This window comes from Tribolium castaneum, chromosome 8, assembly GCF_031307605.1.
Source record: "Tribolium castaneum strain GA2 chromosome 8, icTriCast1.1, whole genome shotgun sequence".
In the NCBI taxonomy this organism is placed as follows: Eukaryota; Metazoa; Arthropoda; class Insecta; order Coleoptera; family Tenebrionidae; genus Tribolium; species Tribolium castaneum.
The window spans coordinates 14514042-14534902 of record NC_087401.1 but is presented as its reverse complement, the minus strand read 5'-3'; the positions used below and the strand labels follow the sequence as shown (position 1 = coordinate 14534902).

At 32.3% G+C, this 20861-nt stretch overlaps 1 protein-coding gene across 2 annotated transcripts in view; it reads right to left on the bottom strand.

The window, feature by feature from the left end:
* LOC103313387 (uncharacterized) overlaps positions 1-20861 on the bottom strand; it is a 233663-nt gene that overhangs the window by 179378 nt on the left and 33424 nt on the right. The gene's annotated exons all lie outside the window — the stretch shown is intronic.

Sequence of the window (20861 nt, the reverse complement as noted above, 5' to 3'; positions counted from 1 at the left end):
AGACCCATAATAGTTTATATAAAGTTACATTATTTTTTGCGTAGAATCCAATTATGCAAAAATATATAGGGTGTTCCATTTAAAAAAATATAACTTTGGTTCACCACACTGTACAACACCCTGTGTATAATAAAAATGTTTTTAGTTTGTGGACTTTCAGTCGATCTATCGGATAATAAAAACAGAATGGTAATATTTCAAATAGTAAAAAAGTTATAGACCGATTACACACCGCTGGGTCACCCTGTATATCAGTGGAAAAAATCACAAACGAACTAAATATGTTGATATATTAGACCAATTTTTGAATGAGCAGATTTTTCAATTTAAATCTGAAAAAAAATTTGTCATCAGACAAGCTTTCCACACAAAAGCTTCGGTTTATTGTATTTTAGAACCACAAAGTCACAGAATTAGAACACTTGTACAAAAACGGGTAACAGTTAACACTGTGCTACGACACGAAGTAGAGAGTACACTGGAGACGAACATTTCAATAAAACTAAAAAAAATTGTTATTGAAAGCAGATTTTCTAACATCTTTCTTACAAATAAATTGTTGAAGTAGAAAAATCACCAGTTTTTTTATCACCAGCAAGAACTTCACCATTAAATGCAATCACCAATAATAATAAGACATTAAAATTTGTTCGATTGTACGGTCCAGAAAAAATTAAAGTTTTATTTTTAGTAATGGAAATGCGTGTACTCTTTGTTCACTTTGGCAAGGCCTCAGTAAAGGAAAAAGCACAAGACCCTCTCTTAAATCTGTGTACTGAATTTTAAAAAGATTCAGTATTGTCGACAGATGAAAATTTAAAAAAAAGAAACAATCTGTTGTTTGAATTTCCTTCACCCACCTCGTTACATATTGGCGCCCAACGTGGGGCAGAACCAAAACCTTTATAATTTGACGCCCAACGTGGGGTACATGGCGGAAAAAGCGTTAGAAGCTTTATAGTTACATAAAAGTATAAACTACTTTTTGAAAACGCTCAGAAAGTCGCTGGAGAAAAGGTTTTTCTTGGCGCCCAACGTGGAGCAGAAGAAAAAATGAAGAAGAAGTTCCTGAGTTGTTGCTACTTTTCTTTAAAATTCTTTACAAATTTCGCTTATTCTTTTCGCAGAAAGTAGATTCTCTTAATAAAAATTCTAATACTTCAGCTCTTGCTATTTTACCCCCTTTTCACATATTCATTTGAGAGCCAAACATTAGCTCTTCAGTGGACAAACAGGATGTTATTTCTTCGGTCCCATGCTTTTTATGTCGTTCAGAATATCTTTCGAAAAGTCCACGTTTTTTTGTAAGATTTTCAAGAAGTTCGTGTCTTTCTCTTTGACAAGCCCATAACAAGAGAAAAAATTTTAAACCTATGTACTGACCTTTGGGAAGATCCGGACATGACGCCAGAGAAAAAAGCATTTTTTTAATACATGTTCAAGCAAGTGAATAAAAAAAATAATCTGTAAACTTCACCCACCCCATTATATATTGGCGCCCAACGTGGGGCGGAAGGTGGAAAAACCGTTATAACCCTTTATTACTTGGTAAAGGTGAAAGTAAAGGATAAGGTGCTTTAGAGAAAAGAATAATTTAAAAAAATGGGTATAAATTTAAGGTTGTGCATCCCAAATTAACTAATAATAATGAACGAAAAAATTTAAAATCTACTTTATCTATTTTAAAATGTATATAATTGTCGGCAGTCTGTCAGTAAAGTTGGTGAGACGTGAGATTAAGTTCCCACCGTGTCAAATGTGCCGAAATGATTGTGGACACATTGGATCTTCTTTGAGCAGAATGGGCGAAATATTGCAGAAAAATTCCCGAAGCAAGTGCACTTGGAAATAGAGTTGGAACGATAACAATCTATTCAGGGAGTTGCAACGAAAATAACATCATTCGGGAAGTTCGGAATAAAATAAGGATAATCTTTTTTTCGGGATCAACCGAATCGCATCTCCTAGAGGAGATATTCGCCAAAGCTTCCGATAATTTCCAAATTAAAATAATGGGATCTTTATTAAAACGGGTTCGCCTCTCACAAAGAATTTCAGGTAGCGCTACAATCATGACGCTGGAAATTTTAAATATTCAAGCCTAAAATTCTCAACTTGGCTGATGCAAAAAGAAAACTTCGCCTAGGTACCGAGCAAAGTCAACTAAAGCGCACAAATCTTGAGATTAGTGGCAAGTGTTGACTTTTCGGCGCCCAGAAATTTCATGAATTTTATAATCGGCAATAACTTTTTTATTATACATGATGCCACGATTCCAGCTCCTGTTCGTAGGTTTCGGCATTAATATTTTTGCACGCTTGTTGTATCGATTTTTAAATAGAGAATATGATACCATATATCATTCCAACTTTAGTGCTATTATTTCAAAACAGACATAGAAAAATGTGTTTGCATGATTGAATCCGGCGAATGCATTAAAACAACCATTTAGCAATTTCAGTTTATTTTCAGATTTTTCGGTGATAATGAAATTCCCAACGTAAATAGCACGCACCGAAAATAAAAACACATGGTAATAAATGGGCATACATTCGGAAAACCCACGTAAGAAAACAAAACAAACCCGACAATTCAAATTGAAACATAAGATCGAGTATTGTTTGAAAACATAAAGGAAAGATTTATTCGGGATTTTTTGTAGCAGAAGCAGCGAACAAAAACTCTCCCATTATAAATAATTAATGTGGTCAATTATTTATGTCGTTGCATTTTGACATAACGGAGGCCCAGTTTAATATTTTTTTCCCGTTTTTGAAAGAGCGGCGATCGATGAGTCGAGTGGTACGGCAGAAATGTGCCACCCCGTTACTTTTTGCATGATTGCAGGAAACAATGCCGCCGTATTTGTTTTAGTAAAGTAGGTCAGTGAGGGAGGAAATGTAAAGTGCCATCGAGTCGGACGAAGGGGTAATGAACCAGACCGAAGAGTGGTCGGTGGTATGCTACAGGGGGAGGGAATTAAGCTTCAGAGCGTCGCCGAAAATTAAAAAAAGCATAAGTTTACTTAAAAAAAAACAAACGTCAAAACACTGTAACTGATCAAAAAATAATTATATGATTATTCCTTTGAACGATTTTTTTGTAAATTGCTGTTCTTAAAACATTTTTAATTTAAGAAATTTTAATGATGGAGTTGAAAAGTTTCATGGTAAAGTTTCGGAAATAAATAAGGAAAGGTAAAATTACATAAAAATTTAATTATTGTCACGATTATCTAATGTCTAATGTTGTTCTTGACTTATACCAGCAATTTTGGCGTTTTCTTCGCGCCAAAAGTAACTACTGAGGTCCACAACGACGTTACTTTTGCATTTTTCGATCATTTTGCGCGTTTCCTTCAGTTTTTTCGCAAAATTTTGGTTAAAAAATGTTACTTTTTGAGAAAAAAAATTGAGAAAATGCTTGAAAATTACAAAAATAAATATAAATTACTACTGGATCTTGATTGGCCCAGTACTTTTAGCCCAAAAATTATCCGAATAACCGCAAAGTTTGGTCAAAAATGATTTGGCAAAAACACACCGAAAAATCACCAAATCCTTAAAAGTTCATTATTTTTGCCTTTTTCAATCATTTTTGCTTTTGTTTTGACCACGAACGCATTTTGCAAAATTTTATTACAAAAAGCAAAAAATAGCCGTTGAATTTCACAACTAACAGATTTGACATTGAATAGAGCGGCACATTTTTTTACATGTAAACCAATTATTCAAAGTTAACTAGATGAGAATCATTAAAAAACACAGTGTATATTCAGAAAGCTAAAATTGTATTGTGTTACAAATGTAACTACTCCACAACAATTGAAATAGAAATGTGGTAAAAACACTCAAGTACTGAGGATGTTGTGAATTTTATTAAACGGCTTAGTGATGATAAATGAAGTTAAAATGACGATGGAACTTTTGTTAGGTACATTTTTTCTAAAACATCTCCTATAACGTACCAGAAAGCTTATGCGCGATGTTCTAGCGAACAGTTTCCCTTTTTTTGGTCCTCCGAGCCGGATTTTTTACGGTATGATTTTTGCACATTTGTTTTAACTAGAACGCATTTTGCAAAATTTTATTACAAAAAGCAAAAAATAACCACGCCATTGTAAAGCTTTTAAAGACGTTTTCATTGCTTCTTATTAGTCAAAAATCTTTTAACTTAACCAACTTTTGAGCTACATTCAGAATTTTCTTTGTAAAATTATTTAGCTAGAATTAACTGAAAATGACCAAATTATGTTAAAAAGTCCCTTATTTTTGCCTTTATCAAGCTTTTCAGTTCTTTTCTCAGCCAGAAACGCTATATAATTGCAAAATTTTGTTTAAAAAATAACAACTTAGACCTAGAATAATGTTACCTTTTTCAAATTTTTAAGCACCTTATGAACTAGATTAAATGATTTAGCTAAAACAAACTAAAAAATCAACAAACTATGTTTAAAGGTACATTATTTTTGCCTTTGCCGAGCGTTTTCAGCCAGAACCAAAATTATTTCGCAAAATTTCGTTAAAACAATCACAAAATTATGCTGCCGTTTTCAAACCTTCTTTGAAGACGTTTTTTGCTTTTTTTGCACGAAAATAATCTAATTTTTAAGTTTTCCAAGCCTTTATTTAAGCACCTTATGAGTAAATTTTGATGATTTATCTAAAACGGACCGAAAAACCACCAAATTATGGTAAAAAGTTTGTCATATTTTTGCCTCGTTTTTAACCAGAAAAGGTATTGTTTCACAAAATTTCGATGAAAAAAAATTGAACCTACAATTGTGTTGCACTTTTCAAGCGTTTGAAGACGTTTTTATTGCTTTATATTTGTCAAAAATATTTATTACTGTCACCTTTTCTTAACCTTTAAGCACCTTTTGTACAAAATTTGAATTTTCATTGTGAGATAATTTTACTAAAACAGACCTGAAAATCACCAAATTATGTTAAAAAGTTCATTATTTTTGCCATTTTCAAGCCTTTAAGCACCTGTTGAACTTAATTCTGAATTTTCTTTGTGAGATGATTTAGTTAAAAGAATGAAAATTAGGCCGACATGTACAAATAAAGATGTATTGATCTGTGTATTATTTAATGAAACATTATAGCCTCGGAAAAATGTTCAAAAATCTGTGTTTAATAATTTTTGTAATTATAAAGGTTGCAAGTTTAAAAGAGTAAAAAGGTTAAGATCAAGACTGACAAAGTCAGAAGTGGACTTATTTCACGAACAAATCAACAGTCTTTATCGCCGTGCATAATACAATATTTTTTCTACAGCAGAAAAAAAATTAAACCTGTCAATAAATGTGTGGTATAAAATACCATACTGTCCAAAATAAGTATAACTAGAATCTAAACTATTTTCTTCTATTATATCATCTCATTACTTATAAATAATAATAATTTTGCCCAATCATCTACTTGAAACACTAGCCGATCCTCAAACATCGCCAATCTCCCGCTAATGCAAGAAAATATCGTCTTCCGTTTAGCAGTTTAGCAGTTTTCCTCTCCATTAGGTCGTCTATTGAAAGCGAGGGGATGACCACTCTGTAGATATGGAGTACATTAAGTTGTAAATGTCGGGTAAATGTCCTAAATATGGTAAATATTTGCTAAATGTTTTGTGAAAGCGCGGTAATTGTCCGCGTCGTAAACCCACGCATAAATTTGAAAAATCAAAGATGCTTAGAGACAAAAAAAGATTAGAGTGTAGTTAGAAATTTTGTGTATAAGTTGTGACATTTTTCCGCGATTAGGTGCGGGTTTCTTGTGTCTTTAATTTGGGAGAATATAATCGTGGCGTTATCCTTCTTAATCTCCAATTACGGCAGCGAAATCCCTGCGTTCGAGCAGGGTCACAATCCCGCCACTGCTAGGACACCTAAACAAACAAAATATCTCGTTTATACATTAGATCAGGCTAAGCAAACTGATTAATGTTATTTGATGATGAAATTGCCTCTGCTGTGTTTTCACACCAGGTGGTTACCACTATCTGATTTAAATTCTATTATTCGGCAATTTGCGCGGATTAGCCGTTCCATCTGCCGTCCAAAACCATCTTCAATGATTCTTCCAAATTGCAAATAATTGTATAAATTCCCCGGGATGTGACCCGTATTTGGACAGTTTGTATTGCTTTTTAAGACGTATGAGGGTCATTTAGATCCGTTAATGGGTAACATATATCTGACGATATAGCAAAATGCAACCTTCGCATCGATCGCGAGTTATTCTTTGCCCGAAATGCGAGCACTTTGTCAACTTCATTAAACCCACTCGAAAATTATGCGATTTTAGCCAATTGGAGACCAGAACTTTTCGTTCAGACGATGAGGCGGCGTCTAATTGGAGCAAAGCCGCAAACTGTCTTAGTGACCAACAATTTGTCACGCCTCTAATGTCCAAAATTGCATCAATTCGGAAATAAAATTAACTAGACGCCCTCTGGTGATGACTTTTGAACTATGTCGAAAACAGTAAAGAAATTTTCGTAATGCCACATTTAACTGACATTTAATGAATTGTTCAACAATTTTGCGTGTATAGTGTTAATTACTTACAATAGAAAGAATTACTTTAAAAGTACGTGGTGGTAAATACTAGCGTTGACTTTGGTTCTGTAGTTTTTCGTGGTATAAAGTGTTTATTGTTGGAACTTGAAAGTGGATAAAAAGTGAAAAATATTTAAATTTTGATTACAAAGTGTTATCAAACAGTTGTCTAATTAAAGATTATAAGTAATGGATCACAGCGAAGACAAAGTTTGGCTCAAGAAACCAATAAATTAGTGAAGTGTTATGAATTTTAGGTTAGAATTTTCCACTGAAAAAAATCATGAAATGCTGCGGTAAATCTACAAAACTACAATAAAGATTAACAACTGCTGATATATTTAAACGTAAATTATGCCAAAAGGTAGGCTTTTCAATGTCTTTGTAATAATTTTCCAATAAAGAAAGTGAACCAAACAGTCATTCGTTATTCGTGTTTTCCTCGTCATCTCTCATTTGTCAACATAAGTTTCTTGCATCAAAGATGCAATAATTATTCCGCATAGGCAATGCAATAATTGTGAAGCCCCAAAATTCGTACAACGCACAAAATATCCGAATAAACATTTTCCCGCTATTTATGGTTACTGTTTTCGACCTAGCTCAGTGGCGCCCCCAACGGTAATTTTACTTCCGAATTAACTGAAAAATTGAACGACTGGCAACAAGTTGAACTTGTCCCAGGCATGATTTACCACATAAGTCGCATGCTGTGGCTCTAAGTCTCTTTGCCAGCGTTTGCATAAGTGCGCATAAATTATAGTCTACAGCTAACAACACGATAAAACTTGTACTTTTACCAAATAGGAAATTCACTTTAGAACAAGACCTAATCATTTGCTCTACATTTATTGACAACTAAATTGTTACCTGCAAGGCAAGCAAACATGATGAAGCAAATTTATCTCAGCATAAGTGCTGTCCAAATATTTGTGTCTGCAGGATAGCGGAAATTGTCTTGCACATTTTTTCGACGAATTTAGGTTTGCTAACCCATAGTTCGTTAACATGACTGCATGTTTTGGAAATTGAAAAAACAAGTGTTCTTTAATAAGAAAATGTACTAAAAAGTACAAAATAAACAATTCGGTACAGTTCAATGTGTACAAGTACAATGTGTTTTAAAATGATTTTCATCTAGTCGTCTGTGAATTTCCCATGTAAAATCAGAAATGCCGCTTATAGAATTAATGACAGGCATTTTAGACACAACAAACAGTTTTTACATTTATTGACAGAAAATTCAATTTGAAAATTAACTATATGAAAACCATTTAAAAACACATTGTACTTATCAATACATTCTTGAAGTTTTCCATGTGTTTCAAAAAATATTGTTTTCTTGAGCATAATTTCTTCTGGGACATAACATTTTCTACTAATTATATTCTATTTCAGTTCATAGTAGAATTTTGCAAAAGCGCATTTGAATTTTTTTTGAGTGAAATAAAGCATAAATTGAGAGTTTCTGTATAAGAAAAAAAAGTTTCTTTACTCCTCCATGTCAACGAAACTGAAAATTATTGATAATAATCATAAAAATTTAATTTTGAAAGTTGTGATTTGTACAATGTGTTTTTAAATGATTCTCATCTAGTCGTCTGTGAATTTCTTATGTAAAATCAGAAAATTCCGCTTCATAGAACTCATGATAGGCATCTAGACATCGAATATTACAGTTCTCCATTTATTAAGTTTCGAATTCGAAAATAAGCTTCGATAATAAAAGTGTTTTCTTGTAAAATGTAACAATTCAGTTGTATTTTAACAATTTTTTTAAAGAAATTAATTGAATTTCACAACTGACAGATTTGACATTTATTCAATTGAATAGAACGGCACAATTTTTTACATGTAAACCAATTTCAAAGTTAACTATCTAGAATCATTAAAAAACACTTTGTTTATTCAGGAAGCTAAAATCCTATTGTGTAACATAGTAAAAAAATTCTATAGTTACAAACGTAACTACTCGACAGCAACTAAAATAAAAATGTGGTGAAAACACTCAAGTACTGAGGATGTTTTCAATTTTATTAAACGGCTTAATGTTGATAAATAAGTTAAAAATGACGATGAATTTTTGTTAGGTACATTTTTTCGATAACGTTTCCTATAACATACCAGAAAGCTTATGCGTGACGTTCTAGCGAACAGTTTCCCTTTTTTTGGTCCTCCGAGCCGGATTTTTTACGATAAAAACAATATTAAGCCCAGTATGATTTCTTTGGATAAAGAATGTAGAGAAAATGTTTTAAAATTAAAAATCTACAAACATTATTTATGATTTTAATATCGGCTTCTGTATCTTTCACGTGAAGAAATGCTATATAAAGATAAATTGTATAGGGCAAGGTATAGAGTATTACGATATCGAGAATCTCTCTTGAATAATGTTGAGATCTTCAAATGATTTTAGTTTTCCATGAGAATAAAACATGATACCACGAAAAAAATTGGGGAAATTGGTACCAATTTTAATATTTTTCAAGGTATCGTTCGCAATTTAGGCAATTTTTTTCTGAAGGTTTTCTTTAAAATGTAGTAATATTCCTAACTTTTTTCGATGGAAAAAGATTAGATAAAAAATAAAGTGGCGACTGAATTGTAGTCTAGAGTTCTAGGTTGAGCAAAGTCGATTTTCTAACGCTATTGTAACAAATCTGAAGATTCGAAAAAATGTTCTTGGTTTTTGTTTATTTCACCACGAAGCATTCTATTGCGCTATATCTTTCCTTAGTGGTGCATAATACGATTAAGTTTGTTAGCGAGTGATGTGTTATTTTAGGAAAAGTAAAAATAAGGCAGAATGTCGGATTTTCAACTAAACAACAGTCGTCATATCAAGATGTAGAAATTAATTCAATTTTGGGGAAGTAATCCATCACATAAAAGACAAACCGACTGAAAAACAAAAGGCTAAGACCGAAATAAAGGAAGACCTTAAAATCATAATAGGAGAACATAAAAGAAAACATAAAGGAAACTATTAAAGCAAAAAGCAATTTAATCTCGGGATTATGATGTAAACGATGGGATGGGATGAAATGACTGAACCGGGATAAGAAGAGTACTAGTAACTTTATGACGTATTGGTCATTAATTGAGCCGACTTATTTGGCTGTATATCTCATTAGTGTTTGCTAATTTGTCGGTTCGCGTAGAATTGGGGCCTCGGTCGTGTTATTGTGCGTCGCAGACAAAAGGATTTGCTATAATTCTGGTGCGGAAGCGTCCGATCCTAATGAAATCCGATGTTTCCCCGCAGACCTCGCAATATGTTTATATCTACATCAGGAGCGTCTTTTTATGCCTCGCTCTTTCATTTGAATATGGTTTATTCGGTCCGGGAGGTTGTCGTCGTGTTTATGGCCGGTTTTATTAAAGTGTGCGTCAGCAGGACACACGCAAACTCCAATGGAATATTGATGGGCGTTTAAGGGACAATCTGCGAGGAATCCAGACACGCTAATTCGGCGGGCGCTGTCTTCGGGGAAGAAATTTAGGGGACGATGTTATAAACTCCCGGTAATTACGCTTCTAATTACGGCGATTACCGTAGGTACGAAGTAATGATCTGTTTAGAATAATCTAGGGACGGGCAAGAATATCGCGCACAGACGACGGATTCAAAGCAAAGTTTGATGCTTTCCACCTATTCATTCCGGCTCGGCATATACTTAAAACATCATCAACGCAAACTTTCCTAATGCCTTATCCTGCAACATTAATGTCAAAGCGTGCCAAGGATTATTTTGAAAAATGACAACACGCGGCTTATCAAATAACTATTTTCTCTTTGATTCAGGGAACAAATATTTTCAAACTTGTGAATAATCTCGTTTCACCCCAAGTATAGCGGATTAGTTCCAAGTGTAGCTGCAATAATGTCTTGACGTGTAAATACATGTCCTAAGCCGATTAAGACCACAGAGTTGGGTTTAAACTGATTTTTTCACGTAAGTAGCAAAGTATTGTGCTAAGCCGTCTTTTAGCGCGAATGAAAAACATTATTTCTTTTTGAATTCGATTTTTCCTGCAGAAAATTCTAGTTTTAGAGGCTTTGTTGTCTGCCTGTTTCATTTGACATCAGTATGAGACCGCTCCTGTTGTCTGCACGAACGGAAATTTTGCATACTTACGTAATCTCCCTGAATGGACACCTCTTCACAACCGACATTTTTTTGGGAACGTAACCAACGTATTTGAAAATAATGTAAGAAAAAAATTATAGATTTTCCACCAGTGTCCGTTGTTGAGAGGTTTTACTGTAATTTTTACTTAATTAGTTAACTTATAAACATTAAATTTATTAATATATTATTTATTAATAATATCGATTAATCAGTAACTGAACTTAAAAAAACAGACTACCAACAGAATAATGGCCATCTTTTCTACTCTCTATGGAAGGACCACCAATTCTGTTGGCAACAATGACAAATATTACCTTGATACTATCTTATAACCCACTTGAGTTGTTCATAAAATAATTATAAACTTTTTGTCTTAGCACAACTAGCTCCCTTTTAAAAGCTTTTATTTAACTTGCTTTGTTGTCTGTCTGTCTGTTTCATATTTTTGAAGCCAAATTTGAAAGGATTCCCGTTGTTCCAATGAATTGAAATTTTGCATACATACGTAATCTCTCCGAATAAGGGACACCTCTTTACAACCGACATTGTTTGGGAACGTAACTAAAGTATTTGAAAATAATGTAAGAAAAAAAAACTAAAAATTCTCCACCAGTGTCCGTTGTTGAGAGGTTTTACTGTAATTTTTACTTAATTAGTTAACTTATAAACAGTAAATTTATTAATATATTATTTATTAATAATATCGATTAATCAGTAACTGAACTTAAAAAAACAGACTACCAACAGAATAATGGCCAACTTTTCTACTCTCTAGGAAAAGACCACCAATTCTGTTGTCAACAATGACAAATATTACTTTGATACTATCTTATAACCCACTTGAGTTGTTCATAAAATAATTATAAACTTTTTGTCTTAGCACAACTAGCTCCCTTTTTAAAAGCTTTTATTTAACTTGCTTTGTTGTCTGTCTGTCTGTTTCAAATTTTTGGAGCAGAATTTGAAAGGGTTCCCGTTGTTCCAATGAATTGAAATTTTCCATACTTACGTAATCTACGTGTCAATGCAATTTTATGTGGTTAAATACCCTATAAAGCGGTTAAATTTTATAATTTTATATAAAATAAAATTATATAAAATTAAACATAATTTTTTACTTTTTAATGTTAGTGCATCTTTTAAAAAAACATTTTTTTTGTCTAAAATCTTCTACCTTATAAAGGTTCTTGGGTTTTGTTGGTCAACCAATCTCAATCTTAGGGTGTTTCCATATCAGGTCTGGCAGATAACGCACTTTTTGAATAAAAAAAAATCGTATAAATTCAAAATACCACGCCAAAAAATAATTAAAGTAGTTTTTGAACTTATTTACAAGTCACGTTTTTATTGGTGAATAACGGGAAGAAAACATAAGTCATAAAAGAACAAAGGAAAATACAAAACAAATCGCACTTTTGTTTGAAGAAAGAAAAATTGAAACGCGATAGAACAATTAGTGGAGCCCGTTTTGAATGCGATAAAAGACAAAGACATACCCTAACTCAGTGACATTTCCATCTGGAAATACAATAGGGAGACAAAGTCGAAGTCCTAATAACGTAATCACGAGAGCAAAACGTACGAAACGAAGAGAAGGAGGAAAAATTCAAACGTATATGGTGATCGATACAAGAATCCACAATAAGCTTAATTATAAGAGAGGACGAACAATTTAATAACAGGAACGATAGTTGGAGTAAATATTTGAAAAAATCGTCCTTTGTAAGGGGCAAATAATTTGTCGCTTGTGTGAGGGTCCAGCTCCTGTTTGAGAGCCAATGACGTAACGTGATCGTGGGGAATATTTCACAATAACGTGTACGTAAGTGTTTGCTCAGTACGGTAATTTGTCGGCTGTGCAGGGAGAAATTGCGACCTACCCCAAGACGCATCGTAATCCCCTTTAGCGCACTCACCCTTCGAGTCCATTTCCATCGATTGTTTGGGTTTTTCGTAAATTAGTGGCTGTTCTCACGCAACCGGCGCACCGAAAAGGACCAAAAACTCGTTTTAAACTCAAAAAACTGCTTTGTTCCAAAAAACATCATCTTTATTTTTAACAAAATTTGCTCCTTAGATTCGTTCTCTCGGTTTATTTTGGGTAAATAATTTTAATATTAAGATTCAATTTTTTATGTGATTCCCCGAATTTTCTGACGGATTATCATTCTGACATGCTGTCCGCTTAAAGGAGAGTTTTTCTTTCCAAGGATCCGAATTGCATGGTCCGCGTCCGCTTACTGGAGAGTCCGCTTAGAAGAGAGACAATACCATTTCAAAGACAGTAGCTCAAAACGGATTCTTTCCAAAGAAATTAATACAAAAATATATTTTATGAGTGTTACAACTAGTGGCTTATGTCTTTATTCTTTCCTAAATCCTTTTTGAAATAAAATTTAGTGACAATTTGTTTGCTTCTGCTACTAATTTAATTTAATTTTCAAATTTCCAATAATTTTAAGCAGCTCTTCAAACATCATCAGTTCAATTTTTTTATGTTAGAATCCATCAGTAGTTCCATCATTAACATAAATCATCGGAGATTTTTGGGAATTTTGTTGGGTAAAAAAAGGTAGGTCTGGTAATTTAAAATACATTTTTATTTTAAATAAATCCAACAACACAAAAAAAATAAAGCGAAATAAATTTTGTAAAAAATATTAAAATTCTATGTTGCACAAAAAAGCTATAAAGACGTTAATTAATCGTTGAACCTAAATATATTATTCTAAATTTGTTGCAGTAAAACTAGTTCGTTTTTCTGTAAGATTTCATCTTAACCTAGAAAAAATGAACTCACTGTATGGAAATACATAGTATTAAGATCAGGCAACTCAAAATTAATTTTTTTTTCAGTCATTTTATTTTCAATAGATTTTTATATCCAAATTTTTTTGTATGTTGTTTTAATTAATTGTTTTACACTATTCACTAGCTTAATTGTTTCAACAAGTGACAGGCCTACTGCGTATATTTTTTTAAGTTACTATATTTACTAAAATTTCAAAGTGAGAGTGTAAGTTTTTTTCAAGATAGCTTGACTAAAATAATACTGTGCCTTTGCTCCTCAATCTTCAGAATTAAAAGACAGTGTAACTTAAAAAAAATAATTTATTATAAATAAACTAGTATTCTATTGTGGCACGAATGGTTTTGGAGCACGACGATGGAGTCCCACAATTAAACAAGTGTAATATGCTATTTTTTCTACTTTCTATTTTTGTTTAGTTTAACTTATGAAAATCAATTTGACGCTGTTGACAGACACACACTAGATTACGGTGATCACTGATGACGCCCAGCCCAGCGCTGCCAACAGAACTACTAAAAATTTACTAAATGAACAATTTGTAAAACCAAAGTAAAAAAAACACGTCTTGAGCAATTCTCCTAAAAAATGTACAATTTTTTCAAACTCTAAGAGTTACTTAAAGAACTTTCCCAAGAACACTCTTGGATTTTGTGTACTTACTTTGTCAGGAAAGTGAAACGAAATTAATTTGTTGGAGTCTCGAGAGGATGAAAGTTAATAAGAATGACATTCGCTCAAAATACCGAGCCTCGTTCATTTTCACTATGAGTTTTTCCTAATTTTCCGATCGGATAAAATAGGAATTTTGTTCACCAGAGAAATTCGTGTCAAGTAGCGACAGTTGGATTTTAATTTTGACTATTAAGACAGTCGTGATGTTATTTCCGGCCAATGATAATAGATCAAGTGCTTTTTTTTAACTGGTTTAATTGCATTGTGAGTTGGAGCTTCCGTTGCTGCTGCAAGTCGTCACTATCTTAAGCTCGCAAAGAACGCGATAATTAATTGATCCATGTGTTTGGCGACGACACATGCGGGTGACTGTTTTTATCATCCGATCCAATTAAATCATCACTGGCAGTGTAGAAAAAACAGTAGCTTGGCATTTTGCAAGAGCTCGTCAATCCTCAAAATTTAAAGACAATGCAACTTCAAAAAATTATTTAACATATTACAACTTTATATAAAATTTTATATAAAATTATAAAATTTAACCCCTTCAGAGGGTATTTAACCACATAAAATTGCATTGACACGTAGATTACGTAAGTATGCAAAATTTCAATTCATTGGAACAACGGGAATCCTTTCAAATTTGGCTTCAAAAATATGAAACAGACAGACAGACAACAAAGCAAGTTAAATAAAAGCTTTTAAAAAGGAAGATAGTTGTGCTAAGACAATTTTTTATAATTATTTTATGAACAACTCAAGTGGGTCATAAGATAGTATCAAAGTAATATTTGTCATTGTTGCCAACAGAATTGGTGGTCTTTCCCTAGAGAGTAGAAAAGATGGCCATTATTCTGTTAGTAGTCTGTTTTTTTAAGTTCAGTTATTGAATAATCGATATTATTAATAAATAATATATTAATAAATTTAATGTTTATAAGTTAACTAATTAAGTAAAAATTACAGTAAAACCTCTCAACAACTGATACTAGTGGAGAATTTTTAGTTTTTTTTTTCTTACATTATTTTCAAATACTTTAGTTACGTTCCTAAAAAATGTATCCCTTATTCGGAGAGATTACGTATGTATGCAAAATTTCCGTTCGTGCAGACAACAGGAGCGGTCTCATACTTATGTCAAATGAAACAGGCGGACAACAAAGCCTCTAAAAACCAGAATTTTCTCCAGGAAAAATCGAATTAAAAAAAAATGTTTTTATCATGCGATCCAATTAAATCATCACAGGCAGTGTGGAAAAAATAGTAGCTTGGCATTTTGCAAGAGCTCGTCAATCTTCAAAATTAAGACAATGCAACTTCAAAAAATTATTACAACTAGTACTTCAACCTTTTTTTTATTGCAATATTCTTACATACGTCAGAAAAAATACATAACAGTGTGAGCAATTTTCTTCATTTTGTTTCTGAGAACAGAAGTTTCGTCAAATTACTTATTGGAGGCGGAATTAATTCCGGCGGAGGACCGGAAACGTAAAGTCCGCTGGATTCGTATATCATAGCGGAAATGGTATCGAACAGTTGAGATAAGATAAAGACGGGAATTATGTGAGGGTAGGTGGAGCAGCGAACACCCCCTGAAAATCCGCCGACTTGACACCGCTTGGCACAGGTTCATGATAAATAACGGAATAAAAGGATTGCATTTCGTATTTTATATCGCGGTCGCGTCGGTTTTCGTCTTTCTAACGACAGTTACGATTTTCGGTGGCGTGCAATCGATTGCGAAACGAATTTTGCTGCGTTTGTTGACGAATTCAAGCCCTAATACAGTGGCGTGACACGGCTTGTACCCAGGAAATTTCCAAGATTCTTCGAATTTATAACGCCCGACGGTCACATTTATCATTTCCTATTAAACTAATACAGGTGGTAATAAGGGATGAAGGAGCGAGCGTGACCACTTTGCTAGCTGATGTACAACCACGTCGACGGACCAATCAATTTTTAATTTGTCTTCACGGAATTTTTACCCGAGAACATTATTATACGAAAAATTCTGAAGCGTTCGTTTTTATAATTTGTCTTGTACACACTGGGGCGGATATTGAAGGGAACTGGAAGCACTGTGGAGTCAAATGATTTTTCAGTCGTAACGAAATTTACAAAATGCAGGTTTTTTCCGCTAGATCGGACCGGAAAAACACTAATATTAATTTATGTAGTAAAGTCACGAATGTTTTTAAATGATAATTATTCACACAATACTTTAATATGTTTTGGTTTCGCAAAAAATACATTTTAAGTCTATTTCTGAAACTACTTACAAGTTCGGTTTTTGTTAGTCCAGGCCAAAAATAAACCGAAAAATTACAAAAACTGAAAAAAAACGAAATTGAAAAAACATTATTTTCCTAATTATGCTTTTTAATAGCAATATTTGTCAATCAGAAACGTGATTATTTCGCGAAAGTTCTTTAAAATTAAGCTGAGAAACTCCGAATGGTTGTTCCACCTTTTTCGAACGTTTAGCATGTTTTTTTTGATATTTTTTGTTTTTGTAATTTTTTGCCAAAAATTACCCAAAACGTTGCCGAACTGGGTAACTGGGTTGTCACTTAGTTCTGCAGATATTCAGCCCCTCATTTTTTATATTTTTTTTATGTCATTTTTTTAATTTTTACTTTTTCTACTTCTCATTTGGAAGTACTACTTGGAGTATAATAAATTATGTTTTAAGTTACACTGTTTTTTAATTCTGAAGATTGACGAGTAGAGGTACAATATTATTTTAGTCAAGCTATCTTGGAAAAAATTTACACTCTCAATTTTAGTAAATATAGTAACTTAAAAAAATATACGCAGTAGGCCCGTCACTTTTTGAAACAATTGAGCTAGTGAGTAGTGTAAAATAATTAATCAAAACTACATACAAAAAAATTTAGAATATAAAAATCTTCTGAAAATAAAATGAATGAAAAAAAAAATTGGGAGTTGCCTAATCTCAATACTATGTATTTCCATACAGTGGGTTCATTTTTTTTAGGTTAAGATGAATTCTTACAAGAAAAAAAAACTGCAACAAATTTAGAATAATATATTTAGGTTCAACGATTAATTAACTTCTTTATAGCGCTTTTTTTGTGTAACATAGGATTTTAATATTATTTACAAAATTTATTTCGCTTTGTTTTTCTTGTGATGGTATTTATTCCTATAAGAGTTGTTTTAATTTTTCTTACTGTTGGATTTATTTAAAATAAAAATGTATCTTAAATTACCAGACCTACCGTCTCTTTTTACCCAACAAAATTCCCAAAAATCCGGTCTCCGTTGATTTATGTTAATGATGGAACTAGTGATGGATTCTAACATAAAAAAATTGAACTGATAATGTTTGAAGAACTGTTAAAAAATATTGGAAATTTGAAAATTTAATTAAATTAGTAGCAGAAGCAAACAAATTGTCACTAAATTTTATTTCAAAAAGGATTTATGAAAGAATAAAGACATAATTTTTAAATATTGTCCTACAAAAGAATTTGTTTAAGCTGTCTTAACGAAGCCACTAGTTGTAACACTCATAAAATATATTTTTGGATTAATTTTTTTGGAAAGAATCCGTTTTGAGCTCAAATGGTAATGTCTCTCTTCTAAGCGGACTCTCCAGTGAGCGTAACGAAATTTCCGAAATAAGGCACGTTTTTCTCGCTAAGTCGGACCGGAAAAACACTAATATTAATTTATGTAGTAAAGTCACGAATGTTTACAAACGATAATTATTTGCATGATATACCTAATAATATACTACAGTGAAACCTCTCAACAACGGACACCGATGGGGAACCTTTAATTGTCCGTTGTGGCGAGGTGTCCGCTATTGGGAGATGGAAATCTAAATATAGAAAAATGTCCGTTGTGAAGAGGTGTCCGTTAAGGAGGTTTTACTGTATTAGCACATGTGTTCCCAGTGTTCTGGAAACATTGATCAGGGAGGGAGGGAAAAAGGATTAATTGGGAAAGTGTCAGAAATAGTTGTTTTTAGGCGTCTGAAATATAGCCGATGGTTATTGATCGTCGGAAGCAAACTTGTCATGGAGCAAAATAATTAGCTTTCAAGTTGTTATGGCGTTTGACCTCTTCTAGTGTATGGCCACAGTGTATGCACACGGTATTCACAAGTATGAAACATGTATTAAACAAACTAATTTAACTAACCGAGCCGGTAGCACGGTCCGACTCTAGCTAATGTTAGTTTATAATTCCGGAATAACTCGAAACCGCATTCAGTTTATTCAAAGTTCGGAAAATTGCCGTGTACGCCTCTCTGTTCAATATTTAATAGCAAATAACGTTCGTAACATTGCTCAAAAAATCCTAAGTTAATTTCCCTATTCACTACTATTCCAAGAGAAGAGTGCTTTTAAAAGTGATCTTGTAATTAATATTTTCGTTTCGAGCGTAACCGCAAAGTGGCGCATCAAAGAGGAAGAATGTCGCGAAAACTTAGCTGCATACGGACGAGACAAAAGCATGCCACTCTTCTCGAGAAATTTCATTATTTTAAGAGCTGCGAGCTTTTTTACACGTCATTCGTTGCATGTTTGTCCGTCATATATTTTTTATGATACTACTCGGCGACCCTTTGCTGTCTTTTTCTGTCGCTACGAATAAATCACAGCCAGAGAGGAATGAATAATTACGAGAAAAATCCAGACACTGCATGAGCATACAGTGGTCGAAGAATTTTATATATTCTAACTGTACCAGGTGGTATTTCGATCTAGAGGGTTGTTTTCTATTTTTCGTATATTGTGTACACAGGGGCGAATCTTTACAATTTCCTAGATTAAACGCAACTCATTTTACGAAATAAGAAACTGTTTTTATGAGTGTTAAAGTAACTTTTTGACTAATTTTTGATGAAATTTAATCATGGAAACATTCCAAATCTGACTTGGAATTTGGTGAATTTACCTTACGGTTTAATAAAAGCGTGCGACAAAAAAAGTTTTCGATTTTTTTGGTAATTTTTGACGCAAATTTTTGAAATAATTTGAGCTTTAGGTATATTTTTGAATATTTTTTTGTCTAAATTGTTCGAAATAGTTAAGTTTTTTAGCTTCAAAAGTAACTTTTGACTCTTTTCGTCGACCTTGTTGGGTAATTTTGACTCAATTTTTCGAAATTGTTTTTATTTTATTTATTTGATTATTTTAAATCAGAAACTGGTTCGAAAAACTGGAAATTTTTTGTATGTTTGATTTATTTTTCTGAATTTTCGTATCATTACATTTTTGAGCGAAAAGCATCGTAAAACATACAAAGTCTGGACCGTTCTAACTTACATTTGTCCAATTTCTCCAAGCAATTTCTTATAAAAACTTTTTCAGTAATAATAAAAATATTAAAAATTTGCAAAATATTGATTTTGATTTCTTCAAACAATTATTAGGTACGTTTTTCCGCAAGCGACTTAATTCTTTACCGCAAAATTTCATAATAAAAGTACCCAAAAAGCGACAAAATTGGTTTTGGAACAATTTTTACCAACAATTTCAAGCATTTTAACCCATTCTTCATCCAAAAAACGCAAGTTTTTGTTAAAATTTTTTAAAAAATAAGTTAAAAAATTAAGGAACTGTTAGTTTTTTAAACAGAAGCTCAATTATTAACCGCAGAATCTTGTCAAAAATTACCAAAAAGATGTTTTTTTTCAGCTGAAAATTTAGTCTTTTCAAAAGATTTTGTTAAACTAGAACAAGAAACAAACGAAGTTAAACAACATTACTTTTTCAAAATTTTTAGCACTGTTTTCAACTAGAAAAGCAATTTTTTGTCAAAATTTTGTCAAAAATAAGTTGAAAAATTGAAGAAATGTTAGTCTTGTGTTTTACAGACAGAAGCTCAATTAGTCAAAAATTACCAAAAAAATGTTTTTTTTAGCTGAAAATTTAGTCTTTTCAAAAGATTTTGTTAAACTAGAACAAGAAATAAACGAAGTCAAATAACATTACTTTTCCTTTTTTAAAACTTTTAGCACTGTTTTCAACTAGAAAAGCAATTTTTGTCAAAATTTCGTCAAAAATAAGTTGAAAAATTGAAGAAATGTTAAACTTGTGTTTTACAGACAGAAGCTCAATTAGTCAAAAATTACCAAAAAGATGTTTTTTTCAGCTGAAAATTTAGTCTTTAAAAAAAATGTTGTTAAACTGGAGCAAGAAATAAACGAAGTTAAATAACATTACTTTTCCTTTTTCAAAATTTTTATCACATTCTTCAATTAGAAAAGCAATTTTTGTCAAAATTTCGTCAAAAATAAAGTGAAAAATTCGTTAATTCTGTCTTTTTCAGACAGTGACCAATCAAACTTGAATCACAAAATGTTGTCAACATCAACAATATTATCAACAAAACCTTTTCAAAAATTACTAAAAAACGCCAAATTAGGCTCAAAGTGATATGCGAGTAAATTTAGTTTTTTAAAGAGATTTTGTTAAACTAAAACGAAGAAACAGATGAAACAATAATAACATTACTTCTCCTTTTTCGAGCCTCATAGCACATTCTTTAGCCAGAAAAGCTGTTTTTGTTAAAATTTCCTCAAAAATAAATTGAATAATAGCCGAAATTCTTCAAACAGTGCTAATTCTTAATTGCAAAATCGCAAAGAAAATTCAACTTCATCGAAAAATTTTGCTAAAGCATAACAAAAAACACA